The 7,573-nt window shown below is 44.1% G+C and overlaps 1 pseudogene; it reads left to right on the top strand.

Annotated features, from left to right (window-relative positions):
• Positions 1–800: 800 nt before the first annotated feature.
• LOC137211473 (ankyrin repeat domain-containing protein 13D-like) lies at positions 801–1,401 on the top strand (annotated as a pseudogene).
• Positions 1,402–7,573: the final 6,172 nt, after the last annotated feature.

Raw genomic sequence — 7,573 nt, 5'->3', positions numbered from 1 at the left:
AAAATGACCCCGTTTGCTGAGGGTGGAGTTTGGGGCCCTCTGATGTCAAAAGGTCACTGGACACTCACACGTGCCCAGTTGGAGGGTGGGTGGTCCTAACCAGTCTTAAGGGGCTCCAGCTCGAACTGGACACAGAAAACTCCAAGTTCCTAGAAAACAACTCAGGCAAACATTGCCTAGGCTGCACGAGGCTTGGAGAACTTGCAATTTTGTAGCCACAATTAAAGCGAGCTTGATCAGGGAAGGCAGGTTAAAGTCTAATTGTTACCTACCCCGCAGAGTCAGGCCCCAACAAGTGTACTTCTGCCGGTGTCGCTGGTGCCAATTGAATAAGACCCAGTTCGGTTCAGAAGCAAAGGAAAGCTTTAGTCTGTGATCAAAGAATGGAGGTAGGAGCTCCCGCTCTAGAGCACAGGCTCTCCGCCTCAGGCCAGCGCAGGGCTGCGTTATAGGGGCCTCATCAGCAGGGGAGGGGGCGGAGATCTTGCGGGCTGGGCGGAGCTGTGCTGCTCAAGCTTCAGATCGCAGTGCCCTGCACAGCATCTCTGCACGTGGTCTGCCGCTGCCACCATCTTGAATTGAGGTGTCATGCTCAGCGCTCTTGTACACGCCCCCTGGGCCGAGGTGATGGGTGCAGCGGTTCTGTTTTGGGAACTCTAATCTGACATGTTAGGTGCAAGGCCTCTGCACCCAGCCCCCTAGAAGCAAGTGAAACTAGGCTAAGCTCAAAAGAAGAGGTTAGACCTATCGTATTTGTTTACCACCCTCCCTCTGCATCCTTAGTGGGCTTTGGCGATGACATGATGGATTTAACTGAGAATTACCCTCAGTTTCACTTGGACACGTGGCAATGTGTCCGGGCGTTCCTGCAGGAGGTGGTCAGCCCTGGGGACCCTGAGATGCTGCATCTGGTGCTCTAGTAATGAGACTTAGAGGATCGCGCAGAGGCCGGCTGGAATTCTAGAATTGCTCAACAGACTCCACCAGACCCTAGATTGCTAGGAGGAGATGAAATGCAGGTTCACCAGCTGGGTGCCCCTCCTGTCCAGGGTGTGCCCGGTGACGTGGACCATGTGTGGATGTGACCACTGGGTCATATCCATCCCCCAGTCTCCTGGGCTCTGAGCACGAGACCTGGCAGCTCAGGCTGAGAAGCTTCTCCTTCAAGGGCCAGGAGGCAGGAGCCTGGGGGTTGGATATGACCCAGGAAGTGACCCACGGATATGCTTGGGCTCCCCCCTCCCCCGCAGGTGCTACAAGCACTGCTCGCTGCCCTGAGGCCCAGAGAGGAGCACGTGGCCAGTATCCTCACCGTCCATTGTCTCCGCCCAACTGGACACCCGCAGTGTGACCTTCCAGAGGTCCGTTGTGGCCCGGCCACACCGTCGGAGGTGCCCTTGAGGCTCCTGGTTCCGCCTTCTGGGAGGCTGCCCAGTGAGGGAGGGGGGCACTGCAGGCCCAGAATCTCACCCAGGCCACCTCCTGGGGCACCTCTGAGCCCCCAGTGCCCATCTATACAGGCAGCTGTTGTCCTGGGAAGGAGTCTAGGTCAGGGTGTCCCCAGCTTCTTGACTTCTGACCTCACATGATTTCTCATAAAAACAAGGATTTAGGCTGCAGTTCAGGGTACAATGTTGGCTTCTCAGGGGCACAGCTGTTTCTTGGCCAGAGTCCTTTGCAGGTGGTGTAGGAACCTGACACTTGCAGGTAGAGTGTTATTTCTCTGACAACACATGCCCCGGTTCCAATAACAGACTTCAGAAAACAGACTTTTTAAAAAACAGCTTTACTGAGATATAATTTCATATACCATACAGTTCACCTCTTTAAAGTGTACAATTCAGTGGTTTTTACTATTTTCACAGATATGCAACCATCGCCACAGTCAGTTTTAGAACATTTTCATAACCTCAAAAAGAAACCCCATACCCTTTAGCTATCACCCCACTAACCCACCATCCCCTCATTCCCTCCCCCAGCCCTAAGCAACGACTAATCCACCTTCTCTAAAGATTTCCCTGCTCTGGACTTTCATCTGAACAGAATCATACAATGTGTTGCCTTTTGTGACTGGTGTCACGTTTTCAGGGTTCATCCAGGTGGTGGCATGTAACTACTTAGTCCCTTTTCTTGGCCAAATCCATCGTATGAAGATACTACATTTTGTTTATTCATTCATTCATTGATGGATGTTTGCATTGTTTCCACTTTTTGACTGTTATGAATAAATGCTGCTATGAACATGAGTGTACCCTCCAAAATTCAACTGTATAAGTTTACCATATTTGGTTGATCTTATTCATTAGTTGATGGACATTTGGGTGTTTCTACCTTCTTGGATATTATGAATAATGCTCCTATAAACATTTGTATACAAGATTTTTTGTGAACATATACATTCATTTCTCTTGGGCATATACCTAGAAATGGAACTGCTAGGTCAAATGATAGGCTATCTTTAACCTTTTGGGGAACTGCCAGACTGTTTTTCAAAGTGTCTGCAGCATTTTACATTCCCACAGCAGGGTATAAAGTATAAGTGTAATAGCTTTTTTGTTGTTTTTTTTTGTTTTTTGCGGTAGGCGGGCCTCTCACTGCTGTTGCCTCTCCCGTTGCGGAGCCCAGGCTCCGGACGCGCAGGCTCAGCGGCCATGGCTCACGGGCCCAGCCGCTCCGCGGCATGTGGGATCTTCCCGGACCGGGACACGAACCCGTATCCCCTGCATCGGCCAGCGGACTCCCAACCGCTGCGCCACCAGGGAAGCCCGAGTGTAATAGTTTTGTTCTGATTTCTCCACGTCCTCGCCAACGCTTGTTATTATTTAACTTTTTAATTATATCCATCCTAGAGGGTGTGAAGTGGTATCTCAATATGGTTTTGATTTTCTTTTTCCTAGTGACTAATAATGCTGAACATTTTTCATGTGCTTATTGGTTATTTGCATTTTTTTTCTTTGGAGAAATGACTATTCAGATCCTTTGCTCATCCTTTAGCAAAGGTTGAGTTGTCTTTTTATTACTGAGTCGTTAGTTATTTATATAAACTAGATACAAATCCCTTAACAGATATAGAATTTGCAATTTTTTCCATACATTTAAAGCAGTCTTTCCTCTTGGTCCAGCTAAGTCCCACCACTAAGGCTTGACTCTTCTGGTGTCTTTATTGAATGCCTGGGTGTGCCGATTTCCACCCTAGCTGGTTGGCACTGGAAGTTCTCTCACTCTGTGAGCTCTGAGACTTCTTCAGATTAAAGCTCCCTGGTAGTTCTTTGGTCAATTCATAGCATTTTCGATGCATCCAAAACTTCATATTCATCCTCAGACACTGGGAAAAACCTCCGCATGGGCTTTTATTCTATGTAGCCCTTTCCTCTCCGTACTTTCCCCACAAATTCCAGATGCTTCTTCTTTCCCAAACTCCCGTCTCTGTTGCCTCACCTCAGAGGTACCCTTGCGCTCTCGTTTAGAACCAGCCTCCCAGTGCTCGCTCTCTGCATTGTTATTCAGAAAGTCTTTCCGAGAAGAAAGCTGAGGCTCACGTCATTTGTTTCCCTAATTGCAGGAATCGCAGTTCTGCACTGCCTGCTGTCCAGTCTCCAAACACAGTTGCCTTACTCATTTTGTCTGGTTTTCTACTTGGTTATAGTGGGAAAGCAAGTTCATTTCCAGTTCCTGTATTATGGCTGAAGCAGAAGCCTTCACAGAAAATCCAATTAACAAGAACACCAGCCTCTACCCAACTAATCAAGAGAAATTCATTCTTTTTTCCCTGGGATCCCCTTCTTATAATAATCTGGGGCTCTTATTCAGTCCAGAGGGCTCAGTACTGACTTCTGTCACCTGAGATATGAAGAACAGGAAATGTGCTCCATGCCTTGGAGACGTTTCTCCTCCCCTCTCTTCCCCTGCTGTTGCTGTAATTTCTCCGTCATGTCACCATTGTAACAGGGGTTTCGGTATCAGGCAAGTGTTTCACACTGAGAGAGATTCCTTTTTATCACCCCATCTCTGCACTAGAAAATTATCTTTAGTAATAATCACGAAGAAAAATGCGTTTATTTCAGATGTGAATTAAAATGTGCACTTACCAAAGATATTACACCTTTCAATGAGTTCTCTGTTTCACACAGTTTTAAAACCAAACAAAAATCCAAGAGATCACATGATTGATAGAATTGAAATAGCATTTTGTTTCTTTGTCTTCATAATCATTGTGTATCATTATTTATTTATAATTTGCTGTTTAAACATAGGGATCTGTATCACTACCGGGGTTGTTAATACAGCTTGTTCCTGAAACAAGCTCAAAGTTTCCAGACCATTAGAAACTTACTCTGAAAAAGTCCTAGGTAGCTAATTCTGCATGTTTATGGCTGACTTGGAGATCTCTGACTTAAATTCCATGGAAAATGCCATGTTTATTAAATGAAGGGTAATTAAAATGTACATATGTATAAAATTAGTTCCGAAAGGAGCTGATTTTTTCACAAACGAGCATTTGATCGCTACCTTGTGTAGAACTGGAAACACATGGTGATAATACAAAGCAGACTAACCTGTAGCTGAAGCTGTTTTTCTTACAGTTTTTCAAACAGTCTGCAGAACGCACTCTCTTATTTGCCTGCACTCTGGGTGGATTGCTCCCACCCCCTCTCCTTGATTCACCATCTTCAGGAATGCAGGACAGTATCCCCTCTCTGAAGAAGCACTGTGATAATTAAGACTCCACAGTTTGAACCCAATCTAGGCTCTGCTCATCTCTGAGATTTCTTTGTTGCTCATGGCTCTCCATGTCCCTCATGTCCCTCTCCATGTCCTTCAGTGGGTCAGGTGGGTGCAGAGAACACCTCCATCACATCACTTCCAGGCCAAAGGAGGCTTCGGTCTCAACATCCAACTTAGTGGCATAGCTCTCAGTTACACACAACCACACACGCACACACAGGTCAGAAGGGGTCCAGCCTGCTGGAAGTATTTTATTTAGCATTATTATATTCATTTATATTCCAAGCAATTTATATTTATATTCAAAATGATTGCTGTATAGTTTTTTGTAATAGATTGTCTTGTTTTGGTGTCAGTGATATATTGTAGAACGAGTCGGAAATTTTCTAGCTCTCTGTGCTTTGAAACAACCTAAATATAGCAGTTCTGTTTCTTGAAGTTTTAGACCTTACCAATAAAATCCTCTGGCCTGGAGATTTTTGTTGGAAGAATATTTGACTACATTTTAAATTTATTTATTATTTATTTATTTTATTTATATATTTTTTGTGGTACGTGGGCCTCTCAGTGTTGTGGCCTCTTCCCATTGCAGAGCACAGGCTCCGGACGCACAGGCTCAGCCGCCATGGCTCACGGGCCTAGCTGCTCCACGGCATGTGGGATCCTCCCGGACCGGGGCATGAACCCGTGTCCCCTGCATCAGCAGGCGGACTCTCAACCACTGTGCCACCAGGGAAGCCCTGACTAAATCTTTTAAATAAAATCAAAATAAATTTAGCTTTTGTTTACACATGCCACTTACAAAGAATTCAATTATTGCAGAAAAGGCAAAGATGAAAGTTAAATACTCAGATCCCATCATCTATGAATAATCATTAACACTTGGACTTTCATAAAACAGTCATATATTTTTCAATAAACAATAGTAAATGTAATTTATCTGAATTTAAGAGAAGAAAAAGAAACTGAATAAAACAAGGGAGATCCCTTAAGCTTTACCTAAACGTTTCTTCATTCCATGAGATATTTCCCAACAAAAGATCCCTCTAAAATTAAGCAAAGGTACTAAACAAAATCTTGAGAGTGTGGAGTCATTATGTCTCATTAAATACATAATACAATTTTAGGCAGTATCAGCTGATTACCTGCAGGGCTAGATAAGTGCATTAGCCACTTTCTCCTTCCTCTAATCGTCAAACATTTATATTCTGTAACCATAATTCCCAAAGTTGTTTAGTATTTGCTTTACATAGAGATAAATTCAGTGCTCCCCACCAGTGCAGTCTCTTCATCTCTAACTTCTTTGTTTTACTTCACTCTGGAATTTGCTGAAGAGGGTTCGCACTGTACTTTGTATGTAGGCCTGAGTGTTTCCTCTATACTGGAAAGCAGGGCCTGTAAGGGTCCTGCCCTGAGAAGGACCCCGTGCTTGTCTTAACGCTGTACTGTCACAGTCTTGAAGTTCTTAATATTCTTTTAAATAAGGGACCCCACATTTTCATTTTGCTTTGGGACCCCTCAAATTATGTAGCTGTTGGCTTGAAAGACAAGGTATTTGGTGATGCTAGTTATTTTTTTTATTATTATTAATTTTTGATTGGAGTGTAGTTGCTTTACAGTGTTGTGTTAGTTTCTGCAGTACAGCAAAGTGAATCAGTTATACATACACATAGATCCACTCTTTTTTAGATTCTATTCCCATATAGGTCATTACAACGTACTGAGTAGAGTTCCCTGTGCTCTACACTAGGTTCTTATTAGTTATCTATTCTATGTATGGACAGTAGTGTGTATATGTCAATCCCAATCTCCCAATTTATTCCCCCCCCCCCCACTTTCCCTCTTGGTAACCATAAGTTTGTTTTCCACATCTGTGACTCTATCTATGTTTTGTAAATAGGTTCATTTGTACCATTTTTAAAGATTCCACATATAAGAGATATCATACAATATTTGTCTTTCTCTGTCCGACTTACTTCACTCAGTGTGACAATCTCTAGGTCCATCCATGTTGCCATGCTTGTTCTTAGTTACTCCTTCCTTGAGAACACAGCGCCGACGTCTTCTGGCATTCAGCATCATCATGGAGAGCTGGAGGCCAGCCTGACAGCCTTCTCTATTTTGGTGGTATGATACTGTTGCCTGGATGCCTGAAGAAATCCTTCATCTTTGAAGTTCAGCCACTTCACCAGGATGTGCCTCTGTGTTAAGCTTTCTGCATGACAGTGTTTTTGGAACACAGTATGTTGCTGCTTCAGTCTGCAGGTTTGTTTCGGAGAATGATCCTTATATAATATATTTAGGCATTTTTGTTTTTTGAGAAAGTGAAGAAGCGGACTTGGACCACCACGTGCTCTTTATTAAGTTGCTCTCTCCTTGGACCTCAGCCTCCAGCAGCTGTGAAGAGGAGCCCTAAAACCTCTTCCTCCAGGGGCAAGGGAAGAGATCCCTTAAAAAAGCAAAAGCAAACCAAACCCTGACCCCAAATCCTTCTCCAAATAATTACGGTAAAGCTGCTTGACAAAGCTGTGTGTTATTACTGATCCCAGCTTTGGCGTGGTGGTGGCTTCCTGGTGTTGCTCATCTCTTGGCTCAACTACACACATCTGTCACTGCGACTCTTCCATCACATATGTTACCCATTTCTTGCACTAAATCCCCTCACCCCTGTTTTAAAGACTTAATGTGGCTTCTCTTTTCTTGATTGGCTCCTGACTGACAGATATGTGGGTGAGTATTTTAGTAATATCAAAATATCCGTTAGATTGCATTTCTTCGTTGTGTTGTTTAAATCCTGTGTGTCTTTTCGGATTTTTTGTTTTGCTTTGTTTTTTGGTCTGCGGTCTAT

This window comes from Pseudorca crassidens, chromosome 18 (genome assembly GCF_039906515.1).
Source record: "Pseudorca crassidens isolate mPseCra1 chromosome 18, mPseCra1.hap1, whole genome shotgun sequence".
In the NCBI taxonomy this organism is placed as follows: domain Eukaryota; kingdom Metazoa; phylum Chordata; class Mammalia; order Artiodactyla; family Delphinidae; genus Pseudorca; species Pseudorca crassidens.
The sequence above is the reverse complement of the archived record's forward strand: the minus strand, read 5'-3'. Positions and strand labels throughout refer to the sequence as shown.